The 13721-nt window shown below is 42.5% G+C and overlaps 1 protein-coding gene across 1 annotated transcript in view; it reads right to left on the bottom strand.

The window, feature by feature from the left end:
- Positions 1-13721, bottom strand: part of chn2 (chimerin 2) — a 388173-nt gene that overhangs the window by 261411 nt on the left and 113041 nt on the right. The window lies entirely within an intron of this gene.

Here is a 13721-nt window from a genome sequence, read left to right as displayed (position 1 = left end):
CCACATTTTATTCAAGAGGTTTTCGACCTGCTATAACGGCTGGAATTTGATTTCCATGCTCTGCTGAGAAACTTGACTGAGATTAGTCAAACTCTTCCTTCCTTCCTCCCACCATCCCTGCCCCCGTAGGAAAGCGTTGCAATCACAAAGCAAATTAGATTCAAATTGATTTCTAAGCTGAGTGTATGCAGTTATACTGGAAAGTGACCATAAGTCAGAGTGTCTGAAGAGGCCAATTAAAATTGTCACAGCATTCCCATGTACTGAATAATACTGAAGAGCATTTTGCGAGGCATAAGGCAAAAATAAATTCCAAAGAGCAAGGATAAAGGAAATAGAAATATCACAAAGGTAGAACATTGGAAAGAAAACATAAGTGAAAGCAAAAGTCAATGAGCAGGATTCTCCATATGGGAGACTATATTCTCTCGCCAAGCTGAATTGCACTAGTTTTATGATCCCTATGGGTTCTCAAAGCAGGATGCAATTCCGTTTCTCTTGTGATGCAAATTTCTACTGTAAAATCCTACTGTCGGGTCACCATTTTACGTGGGTGGAATGATATCGAAGTCCCGTACACCCCCCCCCCCCCAAACCCCCCAAATCAGCCCTCAACTGCAAATCAGCTCCCTACCCTTGTATTGCCTGGGTATCCCTCCTTCCATCAAAAGGGGAAGTGACCTGACCATCCCATCCCACCTCGGACCCCTGTATTAGAGAGACCTCCTCCCGCCAGGGACCCCTGTAATAGGGAGACCCCGTCCAACACAGGGACCCCTGTCCCCTGTAATAGTGAGACACCCCAGGGCTTATGTGGGGCCCCCAGGAACCCTGACCAAAGGGTCCCCCCACAGGGACCCCCAGTCTAAAGGGAACCCTAATAGAACCCTCCCCGAGAAGAGACCCTAGAGAGCTGTAATACTTAACTTGCAGCTCCACGTTTCCATTCCTGGAAGGAGAGCAGCTGTGACATGTGCCTGCTTCCCACAGGTCCATTAGCTGCAAGCCATAGCTTTCTAGTGGAGCCCTGTGATTGACAGCTTCTACAGAACATGTGGAGCTTTGATTCATTCACCTCCCTCCACCATTCAGTGGTCTAAGTGGTGAAACACCAATGTTTGTAAACATTGGCCAGACCAAAGAGAGCTAAGTGCCTTCTAAGCACTAAGTGCATTCCAATCACTCAATTGTGTGGTTTCACTACACTTACCTCTCTTCAATGTGGTGAAATCAACAAGGACCAGATGGCACAATGAATCACTTACTGTAATAATTGTTCCCATCAAATCTGTAAATCAGTTCCACCATGAGTGAGACAAAAAACGTAAAACAGCAGAAAACATAGCGTGCCTTCACCCCACTAGCATAATCAATTTTGAAGGGGGTTTCTTAAAGTTATCTGTAACTTGGCAATTACAACAGCACAATCTCAAAACTGGTGGGAATAAAAAAAACATCACTGCCTTTTATAAATTCACCTTGCTTAGTGACAAGAGGAGTTACATTCAAATCAGCTCACATTTGACATTATACAAAATGTATCTCTCTAGCTCTGCAACTACTAGGTTATGCCTATCACCCCTTCTCATTAGATAGTGACCCAAATCTAACAAATAAAGTTTATCCTTATTCATTACCGCAAATGTAGTTTCAGGCTGACACAAAAAAAACTTTGCAAGGTTGCTTATTAATAGAACAGGCTTTTTCGTTACCTCAATATCAGAGTTGATTGCAAGACGAGAAAACCACATATGCATCGTTGCCGCATGTATTTACATTGCTATGGGACTGCATGCTTATGTGGGAACCCAAATGTCTCTTGAGGGAGGGAACTTCCTGTTATAAACAATTCGTAGAAAACTTCACTTAAGACTGCCCAGCTAAATAAAAAAGAAAATCTGAGTCTAAAATACGCGCATAAAAAAAGCAGTATGTGAGACTTGAGGTTTATAACTGGGGACTTAAGAAGATGTAAAAAAAACAAGTTATACTAGTATAATAAAGGACCACTGTCACCAAACACAAGATGCTTTTCAACATATCCCTGTGCAACCATATTGACACAACATTGCCGCCTCAACAGAGGGTTTTTTATGTACTTTGACCACCTACCAGCAATTGTTATGTACTTCAAAACAGGACAAAAAGATGTGACTAGTTAAAGCATGATCTATCCTGATTGTTACGCATTTTGGCTGGAACTCCTAGCTGAAAGAGGTGATGTTAATCAGCGTCAGATAACATGGTTATAACCCCAATATATTTCTGCCCATGTCCACTAAATTATTATAAGCTGGTCGAAGTTAGGTGACAGCCATTTTTAGTGACAGTTTACTGGATCCTCAGCTGAAGTTGGGGAAGTTGGATGTAAATGTGGCACAATGTTTTATGCCAGATGGTCAATTGTGAGTTTTGAGATTAATTCACAATTAATATTCTTTCTGCTATAGCTATTTTAATGGTTTTGCCGATCGTTCAAAATTCATGTTTATTTTCACTTCCAGGGGCTTTCACCCTTCTCCCTTTAAACCCACAAGCTCTTCCAACCTTATTTATGTTCCACCTTTTGGAGCTACACGCTGCCATTGCCAAAGAGACTTCTTGCAAACAACTCAAGTGTGCTGAATGTCAATGAAAGTTCAGCCAGGTTGGTGCAGTGCACACTTTACCCACCACTTTTCTCTTAAACCTCAAAATATCTCATGCCTTTGTCAAATACTTGAGGAGTACTTGAGCTAAAGTTAAAAATTGGACATTTCAAAAACAGAGATTTAGCCCAATATTGGGGAAACAAGAGCTGTTATTCTTGCACAAAAATGCAAAGACCTTCCTATCACTTGCCATTACAACTCACTAATCTGCTCTCATTGATTGATTGATATTTATTGTCACATGTACCGAAGTACAGTGAACAGTACTTTTCTGCAGCCAAGGGAACGTACACACTAGACAAAAGAATCATCACCAGAGTACATTGACAAATGGTACATCAACAAATAGTGATTGGTTACAGTGCGGAACAAGGGCCAAACAAGCAATACATGAGCAAGAGCAGCATAGAGCGTTGTAAATAATGTTCCTACAGGGATGTTCAGTCCGAGGGAGAGTCCTTGAGGAGTCTAGTAGCTGTGGGGAAGAAGCTGTTCCTATGTCTGGACATGGGGGTCTGTAGACTTCTGTATCTTCTGCCTGATGGAAGGATCTGGAACAGGGCAAAGCCTGGGTGTGAGGGGTCTCTGACAATGCTGTCTGCCTTCCTGAGACAGCGAAGGGTGGGAGGGTGGCAAGCTTGTGTGATGCGTTGTGCTGAGTTCACCACACTCTGCAGTTTCCTGCGATCTAGGGCCGAGCAGTTGCCATACCAAGCTGTGGTGCAGCCAGACAGGATGTTCTCTATGGCATATCTGTAAAAGTTTGTGAAAGTCGATACAGACATTCCGAATTTCTTTAGTTTCCATAGGAAGTAGAGACGTTGTTGGGCTTTCTTGACTGTTGCATCAACGTGAGTGGACCAGGACAGACTGTTGGTGATGGTGACCTCCCAGGAACTTAAAGCGACCAACCAGGTAACAGGTTTAGATAAAGGGTCTGGATCGGCGCAGGCTGGGAGGGCCGAAGGGTTGTTCTTGTGCTGTAATTTTCTTTGTTCTTTGTTCTATCTTCACTTCGGAGCAATTGATGTGGAAGGGGTGGGGTGGAGGGTCATGCTACGCTTCCTGAAGTCCATGGTCAGTTCCTTGGTCTTTCCTACATTGAGAGAAAGGATGTTTTCGGTACACCTTGCAACCAAGTGATTATCTCCCTTCTGTAGTCTAACTCGTTGTTGTTCTCATGTCCACATGCCCATCCTTGGTCTGCTGCAATGCTCCAGTGAAGCCCAGCGTAAATTGGAGGAACAGCACCTTATCTTCCATTCGGCACATTACAGCCTTCTGACTTAACATTTGAGTTCGACAACTTCAGACTTTGAACTCTCTCCTCCACCTTCACCCCATTTTTATTTCTATCAATTTAGTTTCATTTCTTCCATAGATCAGTTTACCCTCACCAATGTACCCCCTCCCCCCACCTGTTTCCTGTTCCAAATTGTCTATTGACACACTGCTCACCTTTGTTCTGCCATTAACACATTCCGATCCCTTAATGTGTCACTATCAGCACCCTTCTTAGTCACTATCACCGCCATTTACATTCCCTTTGTCTTTTTGTTCATGACATCTTTGTCAATCTCCACCTATCGTGGACTCTCGATCCTGCCCCACATGTTCCCCCCCACCACCATCAATCCCCCAACAGTTTATATCTCATCCTATTTTAGTTCTCTCTAGCTTTGTAAGAAGTCTTACAACACCAGGTTAAAGTCCAACAGGTTTGTTTCCAACACTAGCTTTCGGAGCACTGCTCCTTCCTCAGGTGAATGAAGAGGTATGTTCCAGAAACATATATATAGACAAAGTCAAAGATGCCAGACAATGCTTAGAATGCGAGCATTTGTAGGTAATTAAGTTTGGCAGGTAATCTAGCTTTGACAAAACATCAGCTCCCTTCTCTCCCCACAGGCTCTGTCAGACCTGCTGACATTGTCCATCAGTTTCTGTTTTTGTTGATCTACGTTGGCTCATAGACCGCAGTGGTTCAAATTAAAATCTTGCCCTCATCTTTAAATCTCTCCATGTCCCCCCCACCCCCCTCCTCAAGTTTCACAACTTCCTCCTGAGCACCCTACTCCTTTGTTTCGGGCCTCTTATGCACTGTGCTCCCTTCACTCTAATATTGCTGGCACAACCTTTAACGGCCATGGCTCCTATTTTCTGGAATTCTAATGAACCACTTTGCTTTTTCACCTATCCTAGCTTTTCCTTTCCTTGCTTCACCTGTGTGTGAAGCACCTTAGGTCATTTTTTAAAGCACTGCTTAAACCCTAACAGATTGAAAGCAGAAGTAGACGGTAACCTTCACCAAGATCAGGTTGGTTTCTGGGGTAGCAGATCTTTACGCTCCAGAACATTATTGAGCAGGATCTAGAGTATCATAAGCCATGGGCGCGATCGAAAGGTCACACTGCGCCTGAAAAGCAGCGCGCTGCAATGCAACATGGCCGATAGAAGTTGGGATACTATGCTTCCGGGATCTACCCAGCTCGCAACGCCTCGCGAGATCTAACGTGATCTCACCCATTGCGGGCAGGCTGACCTTCTGGCAAATCTGCATATCAAAGCAAAACATTTGGCCTCAATCCAACATGCTGTTTCCCAAGGTTGGGATCTATTCCCTTCACCTCGGAGACCTCAGGCGAGCACTGTTCAGTGCTGGTCTCCACAAACGGGGACCAGATGGAACAGCACTCGTAGAGGTCTCCCAGGGAATCAAAGGCCCCCTAGTGCATGCCCTTTGGAAAAGGTGGTACCCTGGCACTGCTGGTACCACCTGAGCACCATGGCAGTGCCAGCCTGGCACCATGGCAGTGCCACCTGGGTGGCAGCTTGGCACTGCCAAGGTGACACTGAGCTGGCAGGGGCACTGCCAAGGTGCCACGCTGGCTTTTTTTGCACGGTGACGATTGTGCCAGGGGTGCCCTACGTGGGTATTGGGGTTTGGGGGGGTCGCGGGCTGTGTCGGGGCCTCCAGGGATTGCTCGCTACACTGAGGTGTTCCAGCGAGCAGAGTTCCGCAGTACAGAAAACGGGGCTATGCGCAGCCTCAGCCGCATGTTCCTCACTGAGGCCTCCTATTTAACCAGACTGTCATTTGATAACGTGTGTTTCTCAGCGCTGCGAGTGCCAGGAAACAGGCATCTAAACACGCTCGCTATGGAACTTCATTCCAGTTTAGTTAAATCACTCCCTATATCTTATAAAGTTTTATTGATTTAAAGAAGGCTTTCAATAGCATTCATCAGCCGTCATGTGTTACATTGCAAGATAATACAGCATCCTGCAGTGGTATATTAAGATCTTCAAAACCTTAAATTGTGATTTCAACTTCTGTGTCAAGGCCAGCATGAGCACCGAGGCCTCCTTCAACATCATCACACGAGCACGGCAAGGATGCATTCTCTTCCCATCCATTTCCTCTTAATTATTGATTTCACCATCAGCAAGACACAAATGGGTGCAGACTTTAACAGAAGATGTTAACCACATCCCTTACCCAGCTTCAGGGAGGGTGATGTTGAAATCGATATCCACACAAGAATTGATCTTCCAGTGGCTCCACATGGTCTGGGCATCCAACACCATCAACATTGCCATAGAGCTGCAACTCTACATGTCCAAAGTAGCACCAACTTCAATTTATGCCAGGCAGACATGGAAGAGAACAACAACGGTGTCATATAAGTTGGACATCTTTCACCAGCACAGCCTCTGTAAAATCCTGGGCATCACATGGAGAGGCAACATCACCAACGAAGAAGTATGGTCAGAAGCGCCTGCGCGTCATTATGACGAGCGATGATGAAGACTGGCAGGACAAATAAGTCTGAGGGTCACAGAAAAAGTAGATAGAAACATTTCCACTTAGTAGAGGGTTCAATAACTAGGGGGCATAGATTTAAGGCAAGGGGCAGGAGATTTAGAGGAGATTTGGGGACAATAATAGCAATAATAATAATAATAGCCTATTGTCACAAGTAGGTTTCAATTAAGTTACTGTGAAAAGCCCCTAAGTGTTGTCATCCAGTGGGTGGTGGCAATCTGGAGCATTTAGATGAGCACTTGAAATGCCATAGCATACAAGGCTACGGACTAAATGCTGGAAAATGGGATTATCATAGATGGGTGCTGGATGGCTGGTGGAGACAGGAAGAGTTGAAGGGCCTCTTTCTGTACTGCAAAACTCTATGACACCTCCCAGACATGCTTATAATTTTTCGGTAATTTTGGTCCAGTAAGATTGATATACTGCAACAAATAACATTACAACAAAAACAAAATACTGTGGATGCTGAAAATCTGAAAAATAAACACGAAAATGCTAGAAACACTCAGCAGGTCTGTTACTCTACTGATACCATCAGAGTTATTTCACGTCGGTGACCTTTCTTTCATCAGAAGCAACATTTCAGGTCGGTGACTTTTCATCAGAAGCTGAACTGTGTTGTAATCCTTTGTACAATCTCAACTTTGACTTGGTTGATGTAAATACACCAGAGACCAAATAATTTAGCGGTCAACTAATTTCAATAGATGTTCACCAAATTCATGAAAAACATGTGATGGGACCAGATTACTCTTCTAAGTAAACTAAAATTAAACAAAACAACATTAAAATCTAGATGCAAGTAGTTACAAAATTATATTTCTGTGTACAGATGTAAAATAATGATGGTGGCGCATACACATGCATATACAGCACTGCAACAATTTACCATTTGTTTGACTTCATCCATGGCTTTATTATTTCATTGTAGATCACAAAGTTTCCTTATGCAATTCTCCAACATTGCAAAAAAAAAATTCTAAGCAGCTGACAAGTCAGTGAAAAAAGCATTTGCTAAGACATTGATGCACATAGTCCTCTGGAATGTCACTTGATGCCACAGGGGTAAACCCAAGCAGCGCACGCAAAGAGAAAAGGTTGGAGGTTAACTAACATTGTTGTCTTGACAGATTCTAGGCAGCACTGCTGTTGGATTCCCATTACGACTAAAATTCCTCCCAGAACTTCAAGTTACTAGAAAAGATCGACACAGCCACCTACCCGTCTGTCTGGTCAACACAAGGTGGAATATTCCAAAATGTGTGCTATCTGTTTGCTAGACCCTCAAACATGCGTTAGGATGTCTGTTTCTAATATGTTGCAGCACCATGCATGAAACTGTAGTGCAAAATGCTGTCCATGTCATTTGAACTTCTGGTCTCATCTCAGATTCAACTCTGTAGAAACTGAGAATAATTCAAAAACTCAATTTTTGAGTTTTCATCAGTGCTGCAAATTAATGTCATGCAACAAAAATCATCATCAATTTGTGAGAAAGGGTTCACACCTAAAAATATGAATTCCTCTGTTCTCTCCATAAATACTGTCTGACCTGTTCCGTGTTTCCAAAAATCTTTGTTTTTCTTTGAGATTTTCATCATCTGCAGCACACTTTTGTGCTCTTCTTCTGATAATTATGCTAGTGTACCATCAGACTGTTGTCTAATGCTTCTTCATGTAGCATAAGCTGCTTCCTTGATGGTAGCAAAGGATCAGACAAAGGAAGGTTCAGACTTGGAGATAGGTTTCACACATTTATTGAACAGTTAACAATTCTCCTACTTGAGTTCGACTTTCCTGATAATCTTACTATAGTAACACAATCTAACTAACCAGTCTTCTCTAAGCCATGCGGTGGATGTGATGGTTCCGATCTGCCCCTGTGTCGCCTGTGGAAAGCGAAAGAGCATATGTGCCCTGTTCTATTATATGGGTTGCCCCCTTGTGGTAGTGTCACCTCTGGGTGTCTTGACTGCCCCTTGGTCGTGTCCTATTCTATGTGTTCATTAGCTCTATGTCTGCATGTCATGATGTCTCTGGTGCTCCCTCTAGTGTTTACAGTGTATCTACATTAACCCCATGTTTATTTACAGTGATGCATATCACCACACAGCCTAGAGCTCTCAAACCCCACTTGTGAAATTAAATTCAGTAAATCTGGTAATGCACCAGAAAAATTACCACAAAAAAAAAATCCGAGTCTGTCGTCAAGACTCATCTGAAATAAAAGCAGAAAATGCTGGAAAAAACTCAGCAGGTTTTTTTTCTAATTTTATTTCAGGTTTCCAGCATCCGCAGTATTCTGCTTTTCAACATGACTCAACTGGTTCACTCTTTCTCAATGTAGCCAACATGTGACTACATGTATAATTTGGCTACCCTTGATTGTTTGTCAACCTCTTTCAACCTGTCAGGATTCTATGCGAATCTCATTCATTCTGGTGAATAATGCAATTAGTACCACATCAAATTACTGATCAAATATTGGACTTAGCAGGGACTAAAATCAAAATGAAGTCTAGACCCTGAAACATGCATTAGGATGTCTGTTTCTAATATGTTATTTATTGTTTCAGCACCATGCATGAAACTGTAGTGCAAAATACTGTCCATGTCATTTGAACTTCTGGTCTCATCTCAGATTCAACTCTGTAGAAACTGAGAATAATTCAAAAACTCAATTTTCTTCACTCAATCAAGTCCATTATCAATTTGCGCAAAGATTTTGAATGGAGTTTATAAAAGGTTTTATAATAATTTCCTACTACCATATGCACATTAAAAAATGTCAAGCAGCGTCTCTTTCTATTTCTGCCTCCTGTGGTTGCTGCACAGTCAATTTTGCAGTTGAAAATATCTTGAACACCCAAAGGCAACCAAACAGTGCCAGCCAACTATTGTGAAATATTCCTTGTCCATATCTACTTAAAGAGCCTGAAGTCAGTTCTGTTCCTGTCCAATCATAGGTTATTAAACTAAATATACAAATAGTACATGACAGCTTATACACGGATACATCCCTTACTTTTTGTTGCTTATATTTTAGCTTCATATTTTGTGCATGCTTTCTCCAGCCACCAATTCATTCATCTGTAATGTTAAGAATAATGCAGGGAATAATACATTTTTATTTTTTTTAAATAAATTTAGAGTAGCCAATTATTTTTCTTTTCCAATTAAGGGGCAACTTAGGGTGGCCAATCCACCTAACCAGCACATCTTTGGGTTGTGGGGGGTGAAACCCACGCAGACATGGGGAGAGGGAATAGTAAATTAACAAAGGTGTAAGATTACATTTTTTTTTTGTTGTGGATGTATTTACAGATAACAACAGGTCCTTCAGTGTACAGGTATACAGGCATTGTGGGGAAGTGGCATTGACCACCCGGCATTCTGTCTCAAATGCATTACGTGAACAGAGTTAGGCAGGCAGTGTAAATTTTGAGTATGACTGACTACCAATGTTTAGCGACACTGCAAACATAACACTTGGGTGCGATTTAATGGCCACATGCGCCCGAAAAGCAGCTCACTGCACGGTGCAGCACGGTCAATAGAAGCCCAGGGACTACCATTGTATCACGAGACGTTGCGTGGGCGAGATCACTTTTTAGCAAATCTGTATATTAAAGCGAGTCAGCTAGTCTCACGTTAATGAGGGCTGGGCATCTTCGGATACCTTACCCCAAACAGCCGAATGGCCTCCTGCTGCACTGTAAATTCTATGATTATTCATGTGCAATTATACATACTGGACTTAAGATTTACTCAGGACCTGGAAAAAAGAAATGGGAGGAGCAGGATTTCCAGACAGAAAACCCGGAAGTAAGGGTTTCCCAGATATCCTGCAGAAATTAACTGCAGGGCATTGTTTAAATCTTTGGAGCACGTTTCCCGCCCAACAGGCAGCTACTGGCTGACTGCCTGTCGGACAGGAAAGTAGCTTGGGAGCAGATGCCAGATAAGCAAAAGAACCATGGCATTGGTGGGTATTTATTAAACGTATTTATTTTTTAATCTGAATGTGCACAGCACAAAACAACCCTTCAATGGGCAAAACACCTACTGAGTGATTCAGGACAGACATCTGTATTGCTCACGTGCAAAATTATTCTGAAAATGAATCACCTAAGTTACCCAAAACCATTTCATGGAAACCACATTTTGGAGTCAAATACGAGATTAATTATAGCTATAAGATAGAGAATGGTGTAAGAAAGGAGCGAGGGTGAGTCTGGAGAGCGATAGCAAAATGAGAGAGTACGAAGAGACAGCCATCAGCAAGCAGCAACATTCCACACTACAGTCACCATCAGGAGCCTTGCCACATCCATCTATAATTTTTCCAAACAGAAGTAGCTGTAAACTGTAGTTAAAAATGGTCAAGAAAAGAAGAAGCAAGCTCCCCTGATTAGTCATACAATGAACCATTTCTCTGTGCTTCGGTGCAATTACTAGGGTAGGCAATGCTGTATCCATGGAGACAAGTAGTTTATGCATTGGATTCATTTACTGCAAACATTTAAGAAGAAAATGGCAGATGCTAGAGAATTAAATTATCAGTGGGTTGCTGCAGAGTAACAAGGCTCGGGCTGCTGTGAAAGTAACAAGGTATATTCCTTATAAGGTATTGTAATGCTGTGAATGAATGCAATTTCTGCTGGTTGCAGACCTAAGAACCACAGACTGTGTCCATACAGATCAATTTGCATCTAAATCAGTTGATGAGGATAGCTATAAAACTGAAAAATACTGTATGCTTACATGATTTCATGATGGTTTAAAACTTGTAAATGTAATGCAAGCTGTTGATAACAAAGGCATGCCAAACTATATTTTCAGAGTTATAATTCAAAATAGAATTCAGAAAGAGACTGGCTGCTAAGAGATTGAAGTCGGGGCAGCACGGTGGCACAGTGGTTAGCATTGCTGCCTACGGCGCTGAGGGCCCGGGTTCGAATCCCGGCCCTGGGTCACTGTCCGTGAGGAGTTTGCACATTCTCCCCATGTCCGCGTGGGTTTCACCCCCACAACCCAAAGATGTGTAGGATAGGTGGATTGGCCACGCTAAATTGCCCCTTAATTGGAAAAAATAATTAGGTACTCTAAATGTATTTTTTAAAAAGAGATTGAAGTCATCCTCCAACACATGGTACAGCAACACAGTGGTTCTGTCCAGAGCCTGCACTATTGATTCGGTAACACAAGTTCAATTGTCACTGTGGCAGTTTGGGCATTTACATTCAATTCATGAAATCAAACTGGAATAAATAGCTATGAGTAATGGCGGCAATGAGACTACCAGATTGTCATAAAAACCCATCCGGTTCATTAACAATCTTTATGAAAGAAAATCTACCTGCTTAGATGCGACTCCAGACCCACAGCAGTGTGGTTGACTCTTAAATCCTCTAAAGTGGCCTAAGCAAGCCACTCAGTTGCATCAGTCCTCCATGCAAAACAGGAAGAAAATTAAAACTGAATGGAACTTCCAGGCCAGTGGACCATGCAAAGTCATCCTCACAAACACTGGCAGAACAGAATGAAAATTCGGAGTTCTCCCATTCCCTAGTCAAACAGCCTGATATAGTCATACACAGAGACATACGTTTCAGCCAAATGTCCAGGCTCTGCCATCACCATCTCGTCTATGACCTGTCTCACCAAGAGAACCACCAGATGTGGATACACAGTAGCATACAGTTGGAAGGGAAGTGGCACTGGGAGTCCTTAACATTTCACAGGGTTCAAAGGCAGTCTCATAGCAACAGGTCAAAAATTGGCAAGGAACCATCCAGCTGAATACCACCTATCAATCTCTTTCAACTGCTAAACCAGTCCTCCTCCATGTTGAAAAGCACTTGAAAGAAACACTGAGGGTAGTAAGAACAGAATGTAATCTGGGGGACTTCAACATCCATCAATAAGGGTGGTTCAATAGCACCACTACTGACTAATCTGGCGAGTACTGAAGCCAGCTTGGACCAGCAGGAGGTTGTGAATAAACACAAGGGAAAAACCTACCTGATTTTGTCCTCAGCAATCTATCTGTTGTAGGGGTGCACAATTCTTATGAAGGCAAAATCCCATCTTTACACTGAGCACACTCCATGTTGTATAGTAGTACTAACTTGTGAAATGGAACAGATTCATCCAGGAGGCTCTGCAGGCCAACTGCAGGAGAATTGTATTTCACCACTATCGAGAACCTCATGGCCAGATATATGCCTCACTCTTCCAATGCCATCAAGCCAGGAGATGAATTTTGTTTACATGAGTGTAGGAGTGCATGACAGAAGCAGCACCAGCACACCAAAGGAAACAAGGTGCTAACCTAGCGAAGCTACAAGAGGTGTTCTGATACAGAATCATTGGCCTGAAACTTTAACTCTCTGGAACAATAGCAGCCTGACTAACAAGACCGAGCTGAGTCTACCAAGCCCGAGTCCTCAGCACACCCCTCATAGCAGTGACACATGGACAACATTTGCTAGTCATGAGAAAAGATTAAATAGATTTAACCTTCGCTGCCTCAAACGTATCGTTGGCATCTCTTGGCAGGACGAGGTCACCAACCCAGAAGTTCCATCAACATGCACTCGTTACTAAACCAACAATGTCTGTCCTAGCTCAACCATGCTCATCAGACGGATGACCATGTATACTAACAGACATTCTTTTTGGTGAACTGGCCATTGGGGTCACGACCTGCTGGTAACTCACAAGCAAGATAGGAAAATACCAGACAGACATTAATATTGAAGAAAACAGAGACGAGGATGCTTTGGTCAAAACAGTTTGTTGCAGAGTTTACTCCTCCATTCTGACACAATCTCCCCAGTGCTGGCTAACTCTCCCTCATAGACACATCTGAGTCTAATTAACAAATCAATGCACACCTTATTAACTTAAACTACTTGGCATTGAAAAATTCATCAACAGGACCTATTAGATACAAACAGATTCCTCTCTTTCCCTTACATTAAGCTGATATGCAAACAAAATTATTCATAAGAAAATATAACAATTGACAATACAGGTGATCTTATTAATGACAATACAGATGATCTTATTCCATAATTAATCTTTAACATACTCCATATTCCCAAACCCCGTCTTTAAAACATAAGGAAATTAACACGCGTACAACAAGAAAATTTCCACGTTTTCAAATAATCCAACATAACACAAGACGTCTCGTTTCAAAGATATCCAATAATTTCTTCAGACAAGCAATTTGT

This window comes from Scyliorhinus canicula, chromosome 5, assembly GCF_902713615.1.
Source record: "Scyliorhinus canicula chromosome 5, sScyCan1.1, whole genome shotgun sequence".
NCBI lineage: Eukaryota > Metazoa > Chordata > Chondrichthyes > Carcharhiniformes > Scyliorhinidae > Scyliorhinus > Scyliorhinus canicula.
Note: the sequence above shows the minus strand (reverse complement) of the source record. Positions and strands in the feature narration are given on the sequence as shown.